The 22,529-nt window shown below is 50.8% G+C and overlaps 1 protein-coding gene across 1 annotated transcript in view; it reads left to right on the plus strand.

Moving 5' to 3' along the window:
• FAM110A (family with sequence similarity 110 member A) overlaps positions 1-22,529 on the plus strand; it is a 153,465-nt gene that overhangs the window by 29,297 nt on the left and 101,639 nt on the right. Inside the window, exon 2 of the mRNA XM_040447451.1 lies at positions 14,154-14,292. The gene's annotated coding sequence lies outside the window, so the exon portion shown is untranslated. The remainder of the gene's footprint in view (positions 1-14,153; positions 14,293-22,529) is intronic.

Raw genomic sequence — 22,529 nt, forward strand, 5'->3', positions numbered from 1 at the left:
CATTTAGATTGTCCTTCCCTCCACTTCATCCTAGCACGCCCCTACTTGTCCTCAGGACTTAGCTGAGGGATCACTTCCTCTAGGGGAAGTAAGTATCCCTGACTTCCTGTATTGTAGACTGGGTCAGCTAGCCCATTAGCCCCCGAGCTTCATGGGGACAGGGACTCTGTCCCATGTGTGGCTCAGCATACTCTTACAGGGTGCAGTGGGGCACCCCAGCTGTCTTACTTGCTAGCTGTGGCATGGTGGGCAAGTTATTCAACTGCTCTGTGCCTCACTTTCCCCCTTTATAAAATGGGAATAGTAATTGCTGTTAGCTCAGGGGCTTGGGAGCATTACAAGAGTTGCTATATGTAAAAGGCTTGGAACGGTGCCTCGCCTATACTAGGTGCTCAATACATGTGGCTTTTATATGCACAGTTGTACCTGGAGCACCCACATGTTTGTGGGGTTCTGTGGAGTAAGTGGTGGCAATCCTAGTCCCTGCTCTCTTGGAGGTGACATTCAAGGGGCAGTGGATGGACACTGAAGAAGGAAACACTGATGTCAACAGTATCCTTTCAAATAGTTGCTCAGTGCTGTAAGGGACATAAAACTTGGTGAGGTGATGAATAAGGGTCTCCTGGAAGAGGGGACATCTGAGCGGAGACTTGAGCGATGAGATAGAGCTGGCTGTGGGCGGAGCCAAGGAGAGGGTGCTCTAGGCAGAGGCTCCACAAGTTCAAAGGCTCTGAGACAGGAGTGAGCTGGGGCCACGGAGGAGTGTGTTGATGGTTATTTGTGGTGTGTCCAAATTTTTGAGTTTGTGCTGGGCTCTGGGATCTCCGTCTTCTATGGGTGCTTAGTCCAGTGGGATGTGTAAGACAAGTGGGTGCCCATGAGCTCACCTCTGCCTGCCTGGTGGTTCCCCCGTTCTGATCTCCTACAAAGAGACAATGAAACTGAACCCAGAGAGCTTCCCAAGACATTGAACATTCATGATGGCTTAGGGACAGAGCTGGAACTGGGCTCTCTCTCATCAGGTCTTCTCACTGGGCAGGATGGAGAGGTAATCCACCCCAGAAGTGACATAGTCAAGGTCCTGTAGAGCACTAGTGGTAGGTTGAGTGTAAGATCCCAGGTCTCTGGGCACCTGGGTGGTTCAGTTGCCTGGCATTTTTCTAACTCTTGATCTTGGCTCAAGTCATGATCTCATGGTTCAGCTCATGAGTTTGAGCCCCTGTGTTGGCCTCTGCACTGACAGCACAGAGCCTTCCTGGCATTCTCTCTCTCTCCTCTCTCTCTCTCTCTCTCTCTCTCTGCTCCCTCCCCCACCCCTCATGCTCGCTCTTCTCAGAATAAATAAATAAACTTAAAAAAAAAAAAAAAGAAAAGAGGAAAAAAAAAGAAGAAACCTTCAGCCCAGAAAGTGAGGTTCAAAAATACCTACAGTGTTAGGGGCGCCTGGGTGGCTCAGTCAGTGAAACATCCAACTTTGGCTCAGGTCACGATCTCACGGTTCGTGGGTTGGAGCCGGGCATTGGGTTCTGGGCTGACGGCTCGGAGCCTGGAGCCTGCTTCCGATTCTGTGTCTCCCTCTCTCTCTGCCCCTCCCTTGCTCATGCTCTGTCTTCTCTCTCTCAAAAATAAATAAACATTAAGAAAAAAAAAAAAAAACAACAACCCTACAGTGTGGGGAGGCCTTAAGCATGGAGGAAATACACAATGGCTGGCACAGTTTCATCACTAGGACACTGAGAAGGCCCTTCTATCCCCTAAACCTCTCCTAACATTGGCTTCCTAGTTCCAGAACGTCTGCTATGAGAAACTCATTTCTCCAAGTCGCCATCAAATAAGTAAAGAGCTTTAACCTTAGGGATGTCTGCTGCAGCATCTGAGACTGGAATAAAAGCCCCAAACGGGGGAAAATGGGGAGGGGGCTATGAAGAAGCCACCTGCTTGATGGAACGTTCTGTAGTCGTTAAAAATCATCGCACAAGGGGAAAAGCTCACGGAATCCTGTTAAACGAAGGATGCAGCATCCCGAAATCTCTCCTAGCGTGTTCACAACTATGAACCAAAATAAAAATAAACGTGGAAACTGAACGGATGGTGGGTCTATGGGTTTGCCCCTTCCCCCCCCTTCTTTCCGTGTTTTCTGAAAAAGACCATAAAATGTTTCGATTCAACAGGCACTGATCTTGAATACTTGCTAACTGCTCCCTCACTTCTAAAGAGAAGAACTGATACGTTTTGTAAAACACGTCAGGATATTCATTCTTCTGACTTTTGGGAACATAGCGCTGCTGGTGGCAACTTTCCCCAGCGACAATAATAATTATTGTTCTATCAACGGCAGCAGCACTGAGCAGCTCTGTGTACCTGGCACGGTTCTGAACACTTACCCTCCACAGAAGCTGGCCTTGCCAGGGGCTTCAGTGAGAGGGATTCAGAGTCCGCCTGTTTTCGGTTCAAATCCGAGTTCTGCCATTTCCCAGCCACGTGGCTCTCTGTGCCTCCGTTTCCTCATCTGTAAACTGGGGGCGTTAACAGGGCCCGTCTCACAAGGTTGCAGTCATGATTAAGTGGCAATGTACCTGTGAAGTGTTTTTGGAGAAGTGCCTGGCCCCCAGTGACCTGCCTTGATAGTTGTTGGCCGATTCGTCCATGGCTTCTCTCCTCTCAGCCCCACCACGACCTCGTGGCCGAAGACTCTGTGGTGCCTCATTTGTAGAACCCACGTGACATGATGAGTTCCAGACCACAAAGTTACTGTGTGCGGGAGCTGGGGAGGGTCCCGGATCCGTGTGGCCCACAGCCTGCCTCCCCAGGAGCCTGGATGCAACAGGTCTGGCTAGTGGGGGCTGCCGTCTCGGCACTCTCTGCTCTACTCAGTCTGCCCTGGTATCCTCCAGATTTCAACCTTGCTCTGCCCGTCCGGGAGGAGGCTGGCTCCTGGTGTCCGGGTGTGGATCTCAGTGCTGTGTAACCCAGGTGGCCGGCAGAACTGCCCCGTGCCTCGCTCTGCACTTCTGTGGAGGGGACGAGGCATCCTATTTGCAAGGTTCACCGCCTGTGGTTAGGAAGCAGCAGTGCCCCGGGAGTCAGGAGCTCAATTCTAGTCCCCTTTGCTCCTCCTTCTGGGCTCCAGCTTTCTCGTCTGTCAAATGGGCATGGGAGAAGATGGTCCCTGAGCTGCTGTCCAGGGCCGATAATGGAATTCTGTATGAATTCCAAGGAGGAGAGTGGCCGCAAATGCATCCACTCCACGCTGATGGGGCTCTTTTTCTGGTAAGCTTCACTTACGCTGCCCTGTTTCTCCAGTGTGTTTTATCCAGGCCCTCGTCCTCTGGGCCAAAGGGAAGAAGATAGGAGAAGGATGAAGCTCTGTACCTCAAGGCTCACAGAGGCGACTTGCCTGAGGGCACACAGTGGGCTCCCTGGAATTTGCTAAGCCCCATGTTCTCTACTGGCCCACTTTGGTTTTCTGGGAAGCAGATGTGAAAACCAAGGCCAGAAATTTATGGGAGATAACACTGCGGCGGGAAGGACGGGTGCCTTCAGCCAGGGTGCAGGTCTGGTACCTGTGAAGGGAGAGGTGGGACAAAGGAAGAGCGGGGAACAGGAGCCTCAGGCAGTGGTGCGGGTCCAACGAAGCGTGACCAGCCCACAGGGCATTCCAGCACAGGGATTGCCCCATGCTGGACAGAACAGCCAGCCCTCGTTCCTCGCTGTGCCCTGTCATCAGAGGGGGCTGTACTGGAGGAGGAGTGCGGCCTCAGCTCAAACACTGTGGCAGATGGAGAGGGTGCTGCAGCTGGAGGCTCGGTGACTGCAGCCCAGACGAGGGCCCAGTGGCAGGTACCTTACCGCGGCTGCGCGTGTTTTTCTTGATTCATTTAATAAACACTTACGGCTCTGGGCCATGTGCCAGGTACTGATCTGCACGCTTTCCAAACATTACCTTAGTTCCTCTTCACACTTGCCTTTTCAGGCCCGACAGTATTCTTTGCCCTATTTTCCGGAGGAGGAAACAGCCCGGAGGGGTTAAGTAACTTGTCCAAGGTCTCACAGCCAGTAGGCGGTGAGCCATGGGCCCAACCTGGACAGCCTGCCCCAGAGGTTGTGCTCTGACCACTTTGCCACACTGCCTCCTCTGCAGCGGCAAAGGGCCTGGCAGCCTTCCATTTGCATTCCTCATTGGCTCAGGAACTCAGAGCCTCAGCAGACTCCAGGAAGGGGCCACCTGGAGAGGTCAGGATTGTGGCGGGGTCCTAGACCCTCTTGAAGCTTCTACCGTATTCCCTCAATGCCTCCCTCCCACCTCGAGGCCTTTGCAGTCCTGTTCCTGCTGCCTAGAGCGCTCTCCCCTCCCTCCGTACTAGTTACCCTTTCTCTTATCGCCACCCTCCTGCTTGACCCCAGGATCTAGCCCAGGACAGAGATGATATGTGGTGGGAGGAGTGTGTTTCAGACTCTCAGATGATGACATTGCTAGCTGATATTTATTGAGCACTTATTATGTGCTGGGAGTCAAAAGCAACCCTTTGTGTGGTTTGACCATCAAAACAGCCTGCCAAGAGGCACCTGGGTGGCGCAGTTGGTTAAGTGTCTGACTCTTGATCTTGGCTCAGGTCATGATCTCACAGTTCTTGAGTTCAAGCCCCACGTTGGGCTCTGTGCTGACAGTGTGGAGCCTGCTTGGGATTCTGTCTCTCCTTCTTTCTGCCCCTCTCCTGCTTGCACTCTCTCTGTCCCTCTCTCTCTCTCTCTCTCAATAAATAAATAAACTTTAAAAAAAAAAAAACACCACCAAGCGGAGCTTACTGAGAGCCCCATTTTACAGATGAGGAAACCAAGGCTCAGAGAGGCAAGATGACGTGCTCAAGGAGGCCTAGCTAGGTGTCAGCATTCAAACCCGGCTGCTCTGGCTGCAGAGCCCTGATTTTATTTTTTTTTATTTAAAAAAAAAATTTTTTTTTCAACGTTTATTTTTTACTTTTGGGACAGAGAGAGACAGAGCATGAACGGGGGAGGGGCAGAGAGAGAGGGAGACACAGAATCGGAAACAGGCTCCAGGCTCCGAGCCATCAGCCCAGAGCCCGACGTGGGGCTCGAACTCCCGGACCGCGAGATCGTGACCCGGCTGAAGTCGGACGCTTAACCGACTGCGCCACCCAGGCGCCCCAGAGCCCTGATTTTAAACCACAGAGTCCTCCTTCTAAGAGGGCCAAAGGTGCTAATGCTGGGGGGAGGTAGGGGAGGGCCCTCCAAAGGGGTTCTCCTTCCTCCCCCCCCTGCCAGGGCTGAATGCGCCTCAAATGAGAGCCCAGATCTGTTCCATTTACTGCCACACCCCATGACCTACACAGGGGTGGGCAAATAATAAGTCCTCAGTGCTGTATCTTCTCTTGAATGAAAGAATAAACTGTTGGGGCGCCTGGGTGGCGCAGTCGGTGAAGCGTCCGACTTCAGCCGGGTCACGATCTCGCGGTCCGTGAGTTCGAGCCCCGCGTCGGGCTCTGGGCTGATGGCTCGGAGCCTGGAGCCTGTTTCCGATTCTGTGTCTCCCTCTCTCTCTGCCCCTCCCCCGTTCATGCTCTGTCTCTCTCTGTCCCAAAAATAAATAAAAAACGTTGAAAAAAAAAATTAAAAAAAAAAAAAAAGAATAAACTGTCGAGTGAAAAAACCTCCTTGTGACCCCCATTCACCTTAGTCCTCTTTGGCCTGGGTTTGGGTTGATTTGTCAGCTCTCAAGATTTGCTTCTGCCTCTGGGGACGATTGAGTCCCTATCCTGACCATCACAGACCTTGACATTCCGCCATTAAAGTGTCTTGCCTTCAAAGTTGGAGATGTTCTTGAATATGCTAACTCTGTGCCTGACAAGGTCACACCTTAATTAGCTCCCTGAAACCTCTAGAAAGGCCTGGTTGCCTGAATCGGGGCACCCGGCTCCCTGCAAGGTCAGGGGACTTGAGACAAACCCCCAGCACGCATGGGGGGGGGAGGGGTGTGGAGTGGCTAATTGACTCTTACACCAGAGCCCCACATTCAAGCAAGTGAGATGGCTCAGAGTTTGGGCCTGGGTCACCCCGGGCCAAGTTTAAATCCCGGCTTCGTTTCTTCAGGCTGCATTACTTTGGGCGAGTCACTTTGCCTCTCTGTGCCTCTATTTCACCTGGGTAAACTGAGGCCAATGATGGCACCTATTAAATAGGGTTGTATGAGGCCTGGAGCATGGCTGGGAGCTCTACCTGAATAGCCTTTGGGATATCCGTATGGTCCCCTCAGCACCCCCCATTTAACAGCTGGGAAAACTGAGGCATGGGACGGGAAGTTCTGGAACTTCTAGGCTCCTGCCTGCCAGATCAAGGCTGCCTCCCTCTCTTCCCCAGCAGCCGATCCCACAAACATCCTTGGCAGATGCTGAGGTTGCTGTTGGAGCTGCTGAGTTGGCATTTCCAGGCTCCCAGGGCTCCTGGCATAGAGGAATCGACGATTCTCAGCACCCCCCAGTTTTGCCTTCCTGCTCTCTGCCTCTGCTCATACACCAGCCGGGACCCATCAGCTTCTGGAGAAAGCCAGGAGGTGGCCCAGGTGTGCAGAGGCAAGGGACTTTCAATATTGACCCATGCCTGACCCCAGACTTAATGGGGGGGGGACAGCCTCCCAAGGCATCAGAACACCCACGTGCCCCCAGTGCACACCTTCCCAGCCTCTCCTCCATCTCACCCAGCAGAGGAAGGGCTGGGAAGCAGACGGGTTAAAAGCATGGGATGGCCTGGGTTCGAACCCCGCCTCCACTGCGTACTGGCAAGTTATCTACCCTGACCCTACCTGCCTTCTCTGTCCCTCAGTTTCTTCGGCTGTCAAATGGGGATATTGATACTACTGGGACTTACCTCACAGAGCAGGTGGGAGATGAACGAGGTGTTTAGGTTGCCTGTTTGCACACAGTTGGTGCTGGTAATGTTAGCCATTGTTAATTCCAAGTCCGTTCTCTGCCAGTTGACCTCTAGGACGTTTCAGCCCCCAGGAGCATCTCCTCTCTGGCTCCCGTGGCTCTAACGGTCAAGGTCCCGCAGGGAAATCCTGCCGGCCTGGTACACAGTAGGGGCCTGCTTAAAAGGCCTGCTTGGCTGTGACACTGCGTGAACTTATGGAACCCTCACAACCACTTTTGGAGGGACTCAGTTTGTTTATACACATTTGATAAAGGAGGACACTGGGCACAGAGAGGTTAAGAAATTGCCCAACGGCGCACAGCTACTAAGTCTGCCGAGGTTTACTGAGCGCCTACTGTGTGCCCGGCACTGTACCAAGGGGCTGGGGACATAGCAGCGAACAAGACAGAGCCGCTTTCATGCCGCTCACACCCCACTGTGCCGACAGAGAATAGACAAGTGGCAGCTTCCTGCCTACAAAATGCTGAGAAGGTAAGTGACCTGGGGCAGAGATAAGTGGGGCGAGGGCTGTTTAAGGTGGGGTGGCCAAGGAAGACCTCTCTGAGGAGCCGACTTTCATGTAGGGTCCAGAACGCAGCCGGTGCTTGCTTGGGACACAGGGCATCTGTCTAGCATTGCTGTGACAGCTTCGGTCTGGAATCCTCCAGATCCCAGGACCAGTGGCATCTAGAGCTCAGTGGCCTAGTTCAGCTTCAAAGCGGGTAATGACTTCCTCCTATTCCACCTCTGTGGAACAGTTAAAAGGATGGGGCAAGGGACTTAGCTCCTGCAAGCACCACTATTCTCATCTGCGAAATGGGTATCTCTCTCCAGAGAGCTGAGACGATGAACGCACGTAGTCCAGAGAAAGGCCTGAGCACAGAGCTGGGCCCAGCAGAAGCACCTGATCCTTGGGGGGCTGGACCTTCCAACACCCTTGACGCATGAGTCCCCTCCTTTCACTAGAGGAGTCCCTACCGGACGTCCCTGCTTCCTCTGCAGCCACAGCAGTCACGTGTCCCAGGCTAGCCACTTGCCATTCTGGCTGGAGTGTGGCAGCCTTTACATCGAGTGTCCGAAAGCAGCAGGGACAAAGGTCTGAGTGTCAACATCTGGAATTGGAGTCAGCAGTGTGAGCTCTGGCCTCAGGGCCTCCCCGGTGTCAGCAGTGACGTCTCCCTAGGACTAGGGATTCTGCCCGGTCTGGGGCTTTTTTTTTTTTTTTTTTTTTCTTTCTCCTTCTTGACATGAAGCCTTCAGTCCTGGTTTCTGACGGTCTTGGAGATTCTTCAGGCATGTTTGCTGCCATGGATCCTGGATGATTCAGCAGCCCCTCGATTGTCTGAAAAAAACTAATGTTTTTTTCTCAGGTTGGGTGGAATCCTACAGACTCTATCCTTCCGGCCCAGGATGGCCCCAAGGGCATATGCAGGCACTCAGTTCCTGGCGCTGTCCTCGCTCTAAAGGCAGGGGTCTGGGGTTGTTCACATTTGTGTCCCCGGCTCCACAGCGTGGCTCAGCAAAAAGTCTCAGTACACGTTCATGACATGAACAAATATGTCCACGACGTGACCCATCCCGGACTGTCCATCCCTGTCATGAGCTCAGATCAAGCCCCCTCCCTGTGTTGTTGCTAAACGTCCTGTTACCTCCCCCTTCCCTCTCCATCTTCTACTGTTTATTTATTTTTGAGAGAGAGAGAGAGAGAGAGAGAGACAGAGCGCGAGCAGGGTGAGGGGCAGAGAATCGGAAGGAGGCTCCAGGCTCTGAGCTGTCAGCACAGAGCCCGATGCGGGGCTCGAACTCACGAGCTGTGAGATCATGACCCGAGAGCTGAAGTCGGACGCTTAACCTACTGAGCCACCCAGGGGCCCCTTCCCCCCCCTCCCCCATCTCCTGCTCACAAGAGCACCACACCTTCCCTGCCCCCCAGGAGTGACCAATTGATTGCAGCTCAAGAGCCCACTTTGATTGGTTGGTAGCAGTCGCTTGGAGTCTGGGGTTTCAGGAGATTCTGGGACTGAGCTTGGGTTTAGTGGAAAAGACTGCTAAAATTGATTAAGGATGTCTGCCAAGATACGGGAAGGGAAGTGCTAGCATGCTCCTGATGCACTTGTCACTTGCTGTCAAAGGCACTCCACAGAAAGAGTTCAGGTCCGTCATTGACTTGGAGAGGAAAAGTATTATTACGTCTTTAATTCCACTAGCCTTTATCGGAAATTTCTTAATCCTTCAGCGATGAATGCAGGCAACAGACCACAGTGGTATTGGTGGGACCAGTGACTTTGTCACTAATAGAAACCATACATATTTTCTTATCGCCTTACAGCTGTTCCAGATATCTTGAAATATCATTTACACTCATCAGGACTGGGAAATTACAATGGTGATTTGCTAGACCCTGCGTTATAATGCATAGTAAATAAATACATATATTACTGTAATGCAGACTTGTTTTTAATATTTTGATAACTCTTTGAGTGTAATTGGTTTCTTTCGTAATACTATGCATTTTATTTTCTTAATTAATTTATTTTATTAATCTGAAGACATAATTCTGCGAAAGGGTCCGTAGGATTTACCAGATATCAAAGGATTCCATGGACTCTGGCCTCTCAGGTTTTGGGAACTCCCTCCCAGCTACCTTCCCAAGTTCCCTTCCTTATCCTGGATCCGGGAAGGAAGCAGGAGGGTGAGGTGAAGTCCTCCAGGCAAGAGAAGCCTACCACACAGCCAGCTCCTGTGCCAGCCTCCCTGGGGTAATGTGGGAGGTGGTGAATCAGCAGAAGCCTTTAAGTTGATGGAGAAAAGGTTGTGCAGGCTACTTCTGGGCCAAGGCTGGACTATCTCATGCCAGAGGCGAGAAGCTGGTGTTTCCCAAGGTGATACGAGGGAAGGAGTCTGCGCCTGACCTCATAAAAGAAGGAAATTTCAGCCCCAGAGAGGTCCTGGGGCCATGCATCCCGGTTCACCCATCATCCTCATGAGCTCAGATGCCCTGGACAGGGGGGAGCCTGTGGCATATTGGAGCGAGAAGCCCATGGCACAGGAACAAGGGGCCCCAACCCCTTCATCCAGCACATGCAACTTACCCTTCGTCACCTCATTCATTCACTTATTCATTCATTCTCTTACTCGCTTTTACTTAGTGCCTAGTAAATGGGCCAGTCATGTGCCAGGACCTGGGCTGGGCACTGGACAAAGAGATGGAGAAGACTCAGTCCTTTCTTCTTCTTCTTCTTTTTTTTTTAAACATTTTTTATTTTGGGGCGCCTGGGTGGCTCAGTCGGTTAAGCGTCCGACTTCGGCTCAGGTCATGATCTCGCGGTCCGTGAGTTCAAGCCCCGCGTCGGGCTCTGTGCTGACGGCTCAGAGCCTGGAGCCTGTTTCAGATTCTGTGTCTCCCTCTCTCTCTGACCCTCCCCCGTTCATGCTCTGTCTCTCTCTGTCTCAAAAATAAATAAACGTTAAAAAAAAAAATTTAAACATTTTTTATTTTATTTTTGAGACAGAGAGCATGAACGGGGGAGGGTCAGAGAGAGAGGGAGACACAGAATCTGAAACAGGCTCCAGGCTCTGAGCCGTCAGCACAGAGCCCGACGCGGGGCTTGAACTCACGGACCGCGAGATCATGACCTGAGCCGAAGTCGGACGCTTAACCGACCGAGCCACCCAGGTGCCCCTCAGTCCTTTCTTCAAAGGACACAAGCGAAAAGGCAGTGACAATATAATGGCTTGATGCTTTGACTGAAGAAAGTCCATGATGTCCCTGACCCAGCCTAGAGGGGTCAAGGAAGGCTCTCCAGAGGCAGTGACCTTTCAAGTGAGTAGGAATTAAGCAGGCCCTTGGGTGATGAGGAAGAGTGTTCGGGAAGCAGGAGTGGTGGCATGTGCAAAGGAGCTGGGGGAGAAAGAGGACAAGCTGGGGACTTGGTGGGTCCCCACTGCCAGGGGTAGGTGCATGGCTGGAGGGGTCACGTAGGAAGCCTGGAAGACGTGCCTGGACAGTTTCCGGGCTGTGATGAGGAAGGGGTGTGGGCCCCTGCTGTCTCATTTGTCAGAGGCACTGAGCTATGACTTCAGTGGCCTGGGGAAGTTCAAGGTCGCCCGTCTGGGGTGGGGGAGGTGGAGACCATCTCACCAGGGCCGGCAAAGGCCGACTGGGAAGCTGGGGCCACTGCCTGCCCCTCACGGCAGCAGCCACGAAGTCCTTCTGCTCTGAAGGCCTGAGTGGGCCCTGTTCCTTTATTTATGGGCTGTGTGAGCAATTTGCTCCTTGCTGGCCGGCTGGCTGGGTGTGTGATGCGGGGATTACTCACGCCCCAGTTGTGGTCCGGCCTCTGCAGGCTGCGGGGTAATGAGTGAGGTAATTAAGTGTAAAAGACAGGAGCGAGCAGGGGAGGGCTGAGGGGGGGCGAGCAGTCACTGGCTCTTTTCAGGAGCAGGGGAGTGAGATAATGTAGGATAATAGCCCAGCCAGGCCCTGCCCAGGCAGCCCGGCCTGTGCCGAGAGGTGCCCCCCAAACGGCCAAGACAATTCAGCCTTTTCAGGGAAAATGGGGGGGCTTAGGCAAGGCCTGGCTCCCGGGGACAGCTGTATGGAAATGACAGCTCTTCTCCTTGGTCCTGTCCCGCGTTGGCCGAGGGCGGGGAGCAGACGCCTTTGGCTGGGGGTGAGGCTGAGAAGAAGTAGCTAGGTCCAGGGAAGCGTGTGAGGCAAGATGAGGGGTCCAGGTGGGGCTGGAGGACTGAGCTAAGTGTGTGTGTGGGGGGGGGGGCGGAGAAGAGATGTGTTGGGAGCAGTGGGTGAGATTGTTAGTGGCTCCAGAGTCTGGCTCGCTGGGTGGGAACTGTGGCTTGGCCGTTGACTAGCTGTGTGACGTCAGCTCAGCTGTGCTCCCTCTCTGGGCCTCAGCGCTCTCATCTGTCAAGTGGGGCTGTCAAAACTGTGCCTTCCTCACGGGGAAGTGTGGAGGATCGGCACCACGATGCACAGCACCGGGCACACAGTGAGGGCTCCCTACACTCCGGAGACGGTCAACTGCAGAGCCCGAGGGCATCGGTCATTCATTCATTTATCGAACACATTGTTTGTTGCACGCCTACCATAGTCTAGCAGTTCCTCGTGCTGGGCAAAAAGCAGTCACTAGAACAGAGTCCCTTTCCTCTTCCAAGAGGGGAGACAGACTTTATTTATTTATTTTTTTCTTGGGATGAGAACTTTTAAGGTTTATTCTCTTAGCAAATTTCAAATATACAACACAGTGCCACTCACTGTGGTCACCATGCTGTACATTACATCCCTAAAACTTATTTATCTGATAACTGGACATTTGTATCATTGACCCCTTCACTGCCTCCCACCCCCTTCCTTATGAATCTGTTCTCTGTATCTGAGTTTGGGTTTTTTTAGATTCGACATATAAGTGAAATCATACAGAGTATTTATCTTTCCCGAGACAGACTTTAATCGTTAAACACAAACATGTCAGATCACATCAATGACCCCGCTTCTAAAAATTTATTTAATGGATGTGTCTGGACACATGCAACGTGAATACATTCCGGTTTATTTATTGCGGTCTTGTTGGGCCTAACAAAATCTTAGATGCCATCTAAATGTCGATTATTGGTGAACTGATTAAATAGAGTAGCCAAAGGAATGCTACCCGGCCACAAAAGGATGAGACCACTTTTTACGCACGAATATGGAAAGATCTCCAAGAACTATTGACAGATAAAAGGAGTATGAGGAATATTTTGTGGAGAAGAGAGGAAATAAAAAACATCTTTATATTAGCTTGTGTATGTAACAAACCAATAATGCTTGTTACCTATGGGGAGGAGTTAGATTGGAATGAGCAACGGGGTAGACAGGGAGACTTTTCATTGTATATACTTCCCTATCGTTTTTCTTTTGTACCAAGTGAATGTATTACTAGGTCAAAACAAATGCGGCTTCCTCCTTCCTCTTCCTTCCTTCTGTTTCCCGATATTTGTTGGAGGTGAACGGTAGGGCGGGGGGGCCAAGCAGGGGAGCCGTGAGTGAGGCCGGGGCTCTATGGGACGGGGTGGGGGGTGTTGAACAAATGAATATATTGAGGAATGTGAGAGCTAGGTTTCCCACTGTCGGAGTAGGGAATTATAAACGCGGTGACAGCAAAGGCTAGAGTGACCTCTGTGGTGCTGGAATGGAGTTGGAGCCATCAGGGTAAACTCCTGGCTCTGAAAAATAGAGGCAGAGAAGCAGAGATGCCTGTGTGCCCACGTGTGGGGTGAGATGCATACATGTAATACGTGTGTTTCCCAGCTCTGTCCACAAAGAGAGCCCAAGAGCACTCATATCCACGTAGCAGTGAGTACTCCTAGCACCCCGATCTTGGTGTCTTTTTAAAAACATTTTTTTTAATGTTTATTCATTTTTGAGAGAGAGAGAGAGAGAGACAGAATACAAGTGGGGGAGGGCAGAGAGAGGGAGACACAGAATCCTAAGCAGGAGCCAGGCTCTGAGCCATCAGCACAGAGCCCGACACGGGGCTTGAACCCACAAACTGTGAGATCATGACCTGAGCCGAAGTTGAATGCTTAACTGACTGAGCCACCCAGACACCCCCAGATCTTGGTGTCTTAATATAGCATCCTCCACTGTACGAAACCAGGGCTCCTTGGGGAGAAGTCTGATTTGAGGGCTGGGGCCCGGAAAGTACATAGTGAGCCTGAAACATCTAGAAGTGCTCAAGTAATGCTAGGAACATGTCAAAAGAGCGTAGGAGCTACTGGCCAAATCTGGGACAATTTGAGAATCAAAATAATGACCATAATAGATTATAATCCATTGAATAAAAATAGTGAATCCACACTGATATCATATGCATACATACACACACACATACACACACACACACACATGCATGAAGGAGGAGAAAGCTCTTTCTCAGAGTAGAATGTGTAATAACAAATGTAGAAGGAAGGATGGAAATATTATGGTAATAACTGACTCTGACGGAATCATTGCTGGGTGCTAAAATAAAAACTACTCTGTGAAAATTTGTTGGGGACAGAGCATATACATAGTATTAAAATACCACCCCCCCCAAGATAACCCATTAATTACAAAGAGGAGGAGGGTACCTTGACGGTGAGAAACAGGGCAGGTAGGACCCTAATCAAGCGATCAAAGGTAGCGGGTGGCATCACCTGTTACAGGACAAACTGTCGTGTGCCTCCAGGCGACCTGCACAGAGAAGAGCACCGTGTCACTTCTGCGATGTTCCTGCCAAAGACGCAAAACCTAAATCTGATCAGGAGGAGCGACTGGATGAACTCCAACTGAGGAAACTTCTACGAAATAACTGGCCTGTAATCTTGGTAAGTGTCAAGATAATGAAAAGAATGGAAAAACTGAGGGACTGTTCCGGATGAAAGGAGATGAAAGAGGTAAGACAACTGAATACAGTGATTATTTCTGGACGAATCTTTTTGTTTATCATCAAAGATGCTATGCTTGGGGTGCCTGGGTGGCTCAGTCGGTTAAGCGTCTGACTTCAGCTCAGGTCATGACCTCACGGTTTGTGCGTTCGAGCCCCGCGTTAGGCTCTGTGCTGACGGTGCGGAGCCTGCTTGGGATTCTCTCTCTCTCCCTCTCTTTCTGCCCCTCCCCTGTTCCGTCTATCTCAAAATAAATAAAACTTCAAAAAAAAATGTTATTTTGGGGAGAGTTGTTAGCACTTGACTGGGATCTGAACATTTGACAGTGGTAACGTGTCAGCAGCGAATTCCTGATTTTTCCAATTTTGCTGTGCTCATGCAGGAGAATTTCCTTGTTTCTAGGAACTACAGACTAAAGTATTTGGGGGCCATGGGGAATCAGGTCATCAACTTACTCTCAAATGGCTCAGAAAAAAATCTCTCTATACAAAGAGAATGATAAAGCAAACATGTTTAAATGTCAACATTTGGGGGTTCTGGGCGAGGGATATGTAAGAATTCTTTGTGCAATGTTTGTAACTGTTCTGTAAGTTTTAAATTATTTCAGAGTAAAAAGCTAAAAAAAAAAAAGTTATTCAGATGACGCTGAAACCGTATAATGTCAGGGAGTGGTAAGGGATAGACCCAAGAATAAAGTGGGAGGGGGAATAGGAAATAAAAGGCCGGTGCTCCTCTAAATGATTTGGTCAGGCCGGCCTCTCTGGGAGAGGATGTTTGAACAAAGACCTGGGTAAAGGGAGGGAGTGAGCCCTGTGAATATCTGTGGGGAGAGCCTTCCAGGCTGAGGGATCCAGCGCACGAAAGGCCAGAGTGGAGCCAGCTGGGCATGTGTATTAATTTCTATTATCGTGCAATGAATTTCCATTAACTTAGTGGCTTAAAACAGTACCCATTTAGCTCACGGTTCTGTAAGTCACAAGTCTGACCACCCGTGCCGTATATCATAACCTAATCACGGGAGTAAATGCCAGCACGCGCCCAGTCCAGGGCATTATGCTGGGCATGTTCACCTGCGGGGGGTTGCAGGGAGGGCTGGGAATGTTGGGGGACATCTTGAAATTCTGCTGACACAGAGCAGGGTCGGAAGAACAAGGGATCAGTGTGGCTGGAGAAGTGAGCAAGGGGGCGAGGGGCAGGCGAACGCAAGTGTCTGAGGTGGAGAGTCACATATAGACTGTGTGACCCAACGGGAAACTGAGGTCCAGGAAGTGACCTTGTGCATTTTGGCTCCTGAGGAAGGGGAGGGTCATGCCTATTCCCCTTGGACTCGCTTGAACTGAAGAGCAGCCTCGGGGTGGGACCCAATAGATGATTTAAGTCAAAGGAGTTCGTGCCTACCGGTGGCCCTTGGGAAGCTGGTGGGCCGCCGGGCATGGGTGATGAATGGATCTACTCCTTGAATTTGGCCCAGCAGGCACAGTGCAGGAAAAGCCACAGGCTCTTCAAGGGTCCGTGGAAAAGTCTGAAACCGAGAAAAGTTGGCTGGAAGATGTTTTCAAAAAGAAAACAAAAACACCTTCGCTGAAGTTGAGAACAGTGCAGATTAATCGTCTGGGAGTGACGTTATGTCACCTGGTGATCAGCCACTAATTCAACTCTCATAATAGTTCTGTGCGTGCCACATTTCACGTGACTGCAGCTCGTGTCCAGTTTTTACTCCGTTTTCCACAGTAGCACGTGCAAGGTACAAAATAAAAATGCACAAAAGGGGACGCAGTGAGGCCTGGCCCCACCCCTGCCCCCTAGCCACCCCTCCCCCTCCCCCAAGGCCAATCTCCTGTCCTCGGAAGCGTTTTGCCACATACAAGTGATCATGTGTTGATATACACCTGAATCCCCCCTTTCCACGACGGTAGCTGATCTGCCTACTTTTTCCCCTTGGTGATTTGTCTTGGATGCTTCCGATTGGCCCAGATGGAGCTGCTCCTCCTTTTGCATTGCAGAGAGGAGTCTATTATTTGCATGAACTGTCACCCTGCCACTTTTCCTGACACCCTCCGGGCGCTCTTGGCCTCTCCCTGGTCCCCAGGACAGTCACGGCTGTCTCCCTGCTTCCACTCAGGTGATGAGCAGGGGGTCTGGCTTGCCCAGTGACTGGCCAACAGGGCTGGGTCCCACCACGTGAAGTGTGGGAGAGTTAAAGCCCCAGCCCCTAGGGCAAACATTGCCCACCGCTATCCAGAGGAAGTCAGAAGACCGGGTGGAAGGAACAAGAATTTCTCAGGTGCCCGAGGGCAGGGAGCGGAAGGAGGGGCTTCCTCCTGTGCACACATACAAGCTTCTCTAGAATGTCCCCAGGGATGGGATTGCAGGGTTGTAGAGTGAGTGCAAAATAACGCCAAGTTGTTCTTCAGAGTGGTTGTACAAACTGACCCCCCATCACCAGTGTCCCGGAGTCCTCCTTGTGCCACCCGAGGGATCAAACGGGGGATTTTTCCAGCTTTGGAAGTTTTGCCAATCTAGTAGACATAAAACGAACTTTTAATTTGGATTTTGCTAATTACTAAGAGGTTGAGCATCTTTTTGTATGTTTATTGGCTGTTCATGTTTTCTGTTCTTTACGTCCGTTCAAATCTGGACTCTGTTCTTCTTGGTCGTCTTACTGACTTGTAGGCGCTCTGTATATATTTCGAGCCCGATCTTTGTCAGTCAGACCGTGACAAACTTTTCCCAGCTTGTGACTTACCATTTTCACTTTTTTTTACTGTGACTTTTGAACAGAGTATTAATTCTAATGGAGATTAATTTATTAATATTTGCCTTTATGGGGCACCTGGGTGGCTCAGTCGGTTAAACGTCCCACTGATTTCAGCTCAGGTCATGATCTCATGGTTTGTGAGGCTCTGCGCTGCTTGGGATTCTCTCTCTCTTGCCCTCTCTCGGCCCCTCCCATGCTTCCGCGTGAATGCGTTTTTGCTCTTTCTCTCTCGAAATAAACAAATAAACATTAAGAAAAGATTTGCCTTGGGGCGCCTGGGTGGCTCAGTCGGTTAAGCGTCCGAGTTCAGCTCAGGTCATGATCTCGCGGTCCGTGGGTTCGAGCCCCGCATTGGGCTCTGTGCTGACAGCTCAGAGCCTGGAGCCTGTTTCCGATTCTGTGTCTCCCTCTTTCTCTGACCCTCCTCTGTTCATGCTCTCTCTCTGTCTCAAAAATAAATAAATGTTTAAAAAAAATTAAAAAAAATAAAAGAAAGAAAAGATTTATTTGCCTTAAAAAAAATTTAAAAAAATGAGAGAAAAGATTTATTTGCCTTTATGGTCTGGACTTTTTGTTTCCTGTTTAAGAAATCCTCTCTAACCCAAATCCATCCCAATCTTTCTACAATGCATATGTATGTATATTTTAAAAGGGACATCTTGTACATTCTCTTTTGTAGCTACTTTTCTACTTAATAATATACATGAACATTTTCCGTGTCTAAATATTTTACAGCCTCATCGGTAAATGGTTGCATCATTGCCCATCATGTGGACTATCGTATCTATTTACTGAATCCCCTATTGATGACCATTCAGGGGTTGTTTTTTTTTTGCAACTTTTCTCTTATCAACAGTGCTGCCAAGAACATCGTGCAGCTGTTGTGGTTTTCCACATTCATGACAGTTTCTTCCGGATAAAATCCTAGGACAGAAATTGCCCATCCAATCAAAGGATACATTTTACCAAATTTGCCAGAGGTCTCCCTTCCGAGTCCTTTCCTGGAAACAATAAGCCATTGTGTTAAATTGCCCTTCTCCAAAGTGAAGAATCAGCAAAATAGACGGATGGCACTGGATGGGGGGTCCTGGAGACTGTGTGTTTGAGTGGGAGTGGTTAGTGGGCATGTTTGGTTGCAAAAGTGTGCATGGAGATCGTCACCCTGGCAAACACAGACTTGACTCCCTCTGTCCCTTCCCACACCTCCACAGGGGAGACACCTTTATTAGGGGGTGCTGAGAGAAGAGAGCCAAGAAATGCCCAGGGAGGCGAGCTTGGGTGATGATTCCCTGCCAATTAATTGTATTTGGGAGGGCGGAAGGTTGCTACCTCAAGTAGACCTTTGTGCGTTGAAGGCCGGAAATGCTCTCGCTTAAGGCTGTTGCCACCGGGGCTGGGCATGTATGGTTCTCAGGAAAGGTCTGGCCCGGTGACCAAAGGAATAATTAAAAAAAAAAAAAAGTTCCCCAGAGAACTCTCAGCTCGAGAGCGTGAAAACTTTGGATCAGATCTCCCATCTGGCTGGAGGTATCAGACTTTTAATACTTAAGTGTTTATTTTAGCGATTATCAACATATATCCTCTTCTTACAATCACCAATTTATTTATTTATGTATGTATGTATGTATGTATGTATGTATGTATGTAGAGCCAACAGGGGGCTTGAACTTATGACCCTGCGATCAAGACCTGACCTGAGATCAAGAGTCAGATGCTTAACCAACTAAGCCAGGTGCCCTATATCAGGATGCTAATTTTTATTAATGGCAGGGCTCTATAGTTTCTCATTAGCATGAACTGGCTTTATTTATTTGTTTATTTTATTTATTTTTTTAACGTTTTTATTTATTTTTGAGACAGAGAGAGACAGAGCATGAACGGGGGAGGGTCAGAGAGAGGGAGACACAGAATCGGAAACAGGCTCCAGGCTCTGAGCTGTCAGCACAGAGCCCGACGCGGGGCTCAAACTCACGGGCCGTGAGATCATGACCTGAGCCGAAGTCGGCCGCTTAACCGACTGAGCCACCCAGGCGCCCCTATTTGTTTATTTAAAAAAAAAAATTTTTTTTTTAATGTTTATTTCTGACACAGAAAGAGAGCATGAGTGGGGGAGGGGCAGAGAGAGAGAGAGGGAGACGCAGAATCCGAAGCAGGCTCCAGGCTCCGAGCTGTCAGCACAGACCCCGATGCGGCGCTCGAACTCACAAACTGTGAGATCATGACCTGAGCCGAAGTCGGTCGCTTAACTGACTGAGCCACCCAGGCGCCCCGGGCTTTATTTTTTTTTTTAAATGAGGCAATTTAAAGAAAAAAACAATGTTAGGAAATTGTTATAAAATACAGACAGAATGCCAGTGGGAGCTGGGAAGGTGGTGTGGTTCTGTCAAAACTTTGAGAAACTCTGCCTTAATGGAAACCCCTCCTTCAAAGAAGCCTAAGCGAGACATGGCTGGGTGGGGTCGGGGAAAAGCAGACCCTTGGGATTCCGGGTGGAGGGTGCTGGGGAGCTCTGGAGGACGTGGCCGCCACATTTGGAGAAGCGCGCAGGGTTCTTCGTAGTATTGAAATCATTTTTTTTTTTTAATTTTTTTTTTAACGTTTATTTTTGAGACAGAGAGAGACAGAGCATGAATGGGGGAGGGTCAGAGAGAGGGAGACACAGAATCTGAAGCAGGCTCCAGGCTCTGAGCTGTCAGCCCAGAGCCCGACGCGGGGCTCGAACTCACGGACCGCGAGATCGTGACCTGAGCCGAAGTCCGACGCTCAACCGACTGAGCCACCCAGGCGCCCCGTATTGAAATCATATTTAGGGACTAAAAAGTGTGTTTCCCTCTTGGCGTCATTTGACACTCAGAGCGACTTGGTGACATTTCTGGCAATGACACATCACTTGACAGAGGGAAATTGAGAACGAGAAGCAGCCATTTGCCTGTGGTCATGGGGTGAGTAAATGGGGGATGATGGCTTGGCCCCTGACACAAGAGTGTGTCGGGATTTGGACCTCTGGGACCAGGACACCCACAGCTCTTTCATGATAATGATAACAACAGCCATTAGCATTTATTGAGCGCTTACTGGGTGCCAGCTCTCTGCTAAGCACCTTTGGCTGTCTTGATGAACGCCTTACGCTAACCCTGTCAGGGGATCCGTCGTTACTCCCCAGAAAGCGTTGAGGAAGGAGTTACTGATTCACGGCACCTGCTCTTATAGAAACTTGAATTCTAGTAAGGGAGAGGGGAGAGACGGAAAGTAACCACGGAAGGCATAAATGAGTGAGATAATTTCACATAACAATAGATGCCATGAAGAAAACCAGCAGGGAATATGATATAGTCTCTGGAGAAGGGAAAGGAATTGCCCCATAGGAGGCCGCCAGCGGAGGCTTCTCTGAGGAGGTGACATTCTGGAGCCAGAATGTAGCGGATTGGAGTCCGGGCCATTTGAGAGCCCTGCTCATGACTCCAAACCCACCCCAGCTTCTATCTCGTGTGGATCATAGAATGTTTCTGCCAGAGATGCCTTGCTCCTTTGTTAAGCATTCCGGAAGTTGTGGCTTATGGGTCGGAATGTCTCAGACCTAGGAATGGAAGGATGATAGGTTATTGGAGCTGGAAGAGGTCTCACCCAAGGAACCACCCCGTCTAATTCCAAGGGCTCAACCTAAACGGGTTTGTGCAATGCTTGGAGGTCTCTCTAGGTGGAGAGAAACCAAGTCCCAAAGATGAGATGGGTCCTGCTAAGAGCTGTGGCTTACCTTCTGGGTTTTGTTGTTGTTGTTTGTTTGTTTGTTTGTTTTAATATTTATTTATTCATTTTGAGAGAAAGAGATAGAGAGCAAGTGAGGGAGGGGCAGAGAGAGGGAGACAGAGAATCCCAAGCAGGCTCCGTGCTGTCAGTGCAAAGCCCAATGTGGAGCTCAAACTCACAAACTGAGATTATGACCTGAGCTAAAACCAAGAGTTGGACGCTTAACCAACTGAGCCCCCCAGGCGCCCCGAGCTGTGGCTTACAATTGTGCAGGTTGTGCGGGGCTCAAGGGTGCCCAGCTGGGGGCTAAGAGGCTGCCTGGAGCCCTCTGGAGGGGTTGCCTTGTGCCAGGAAGAAGGGCTGTCTGTTTCTGATTCACAGAAAGGAATGCTACGGGCTAGTGGTGGCCCCGAGCCCGCCGGAGGGTGGTGGTAGAAATTAGCCCCCACGTCACCTGCCTTTTCTCCACTCTGCTTGCGGAGAGGGCAGGAGGGTGGAACATTGTCACCATATTTGAGGATGGCGTGGCCCTTCTTGACTGCAGTGAGGGGGGACGGTGCTTTGCATACAGGCCTTATGGGGCAGCAGAGAGGAAGGGCTGGGGCTCCCTGGGGTGTTTGTGGAGCTGACAGGCTGAGGAGTGGGCAGGGCCGGGGGCGGGGGTGGCCCAGAAGTGCCTTATCTCCTCTGGGCCAGTGTCAGCTCCTGTCCCCAGCCTACAGCACATGCTGGAACGGCCAGCCTGAGACTGGGGACTGCAGTGGATTTGCATTTATATTGGAGACTTCTGTTTCCAGGGCCTGGGGGGAGGAGGGTGGCCACCATGGTCAGCTGAGCGAGATACAGGCGAGGAGGGGCCTATAGCCCTGTCCTGCCAGGGGCACGGCAAGTGGCCGGTGGGTTGGGCCTGCCTGGCTGAGGAACAGTGGCACAGAAGGTTCTCTGGGCACAAGGCCTGGCCTGACAGCCTGCTGGTCCACCCCCCCAGCCGCTTGCCAACGTCAGCTGGGAGTTGGCTCTGCCCCACGGGCCTGGGAGAAAGGTCATAGGCCTGTGCCAGCGAGGGACGGGCAAGGCAGAAACACTCCTATGACTGAGGACAAGCGTGTGCCGTCCTGTCTAACTCTCTCCTCAACCCATGAAGTTGTTTCAGCCAAGAAAACCAAGGCCCAGAGGGGCTTGCAATTTGTCCAAGGTGAACCGGCTCCTAATCCAGTGCCCCCCCCCTCCCCTGAAGCCACCTCCCAGTAATGCTCAGGCTACTCAGGTGCTCTGGGACACCTGATTTTGCGAGCGATGAAGGAGGTCATCACAAGACTCGTCCCAGACGCATGGCATTGCCAGGACTGGTTTTGTGATGGCCTAGGCGTCGTGGTGAAGTCCGCGGTCATGACTCTGTTCAGACCGGGCTGCTCCCTGCCTTCGGGGGGGTGCAGCTTCTCCCTGCGAGATTTCAAACTGGGGGAAGGAATGGAAGGAAGGAGAGAAGGAAGGAACGAGGCAAGTGTGAAGAAGGGAGGGAAAGAAAGGAATGGAAGAAGGGATAGAAGGCAAGAAGGACAAATGGAAGGGGGGGCTGGATGGAAATAAGGCGAGAAGGGAGGAAGGGGAGCGGTCAGAAGAAAAGTCAAGGCCAGAGGGCACCAGGGAGAGCCGTCTGGAGCCCCTGCAG

The sequence above is a fragment of the Herpailurus yagouaroundi genome, unplaced genomic scaffold (assembly GCF_014898765.1).
Source record: "Herpailurus yagouaroundi ecotype Mexico unplaced genomic scaffold, PumYag 196, whole genome shotgun sequence".
Taxonomy (NCBI): Eukaryota; Metazoa; Chordata; class Mammalia; order Carnivora; family Felidae; genus Herpailurus; species Herpailurus yagouaroundi.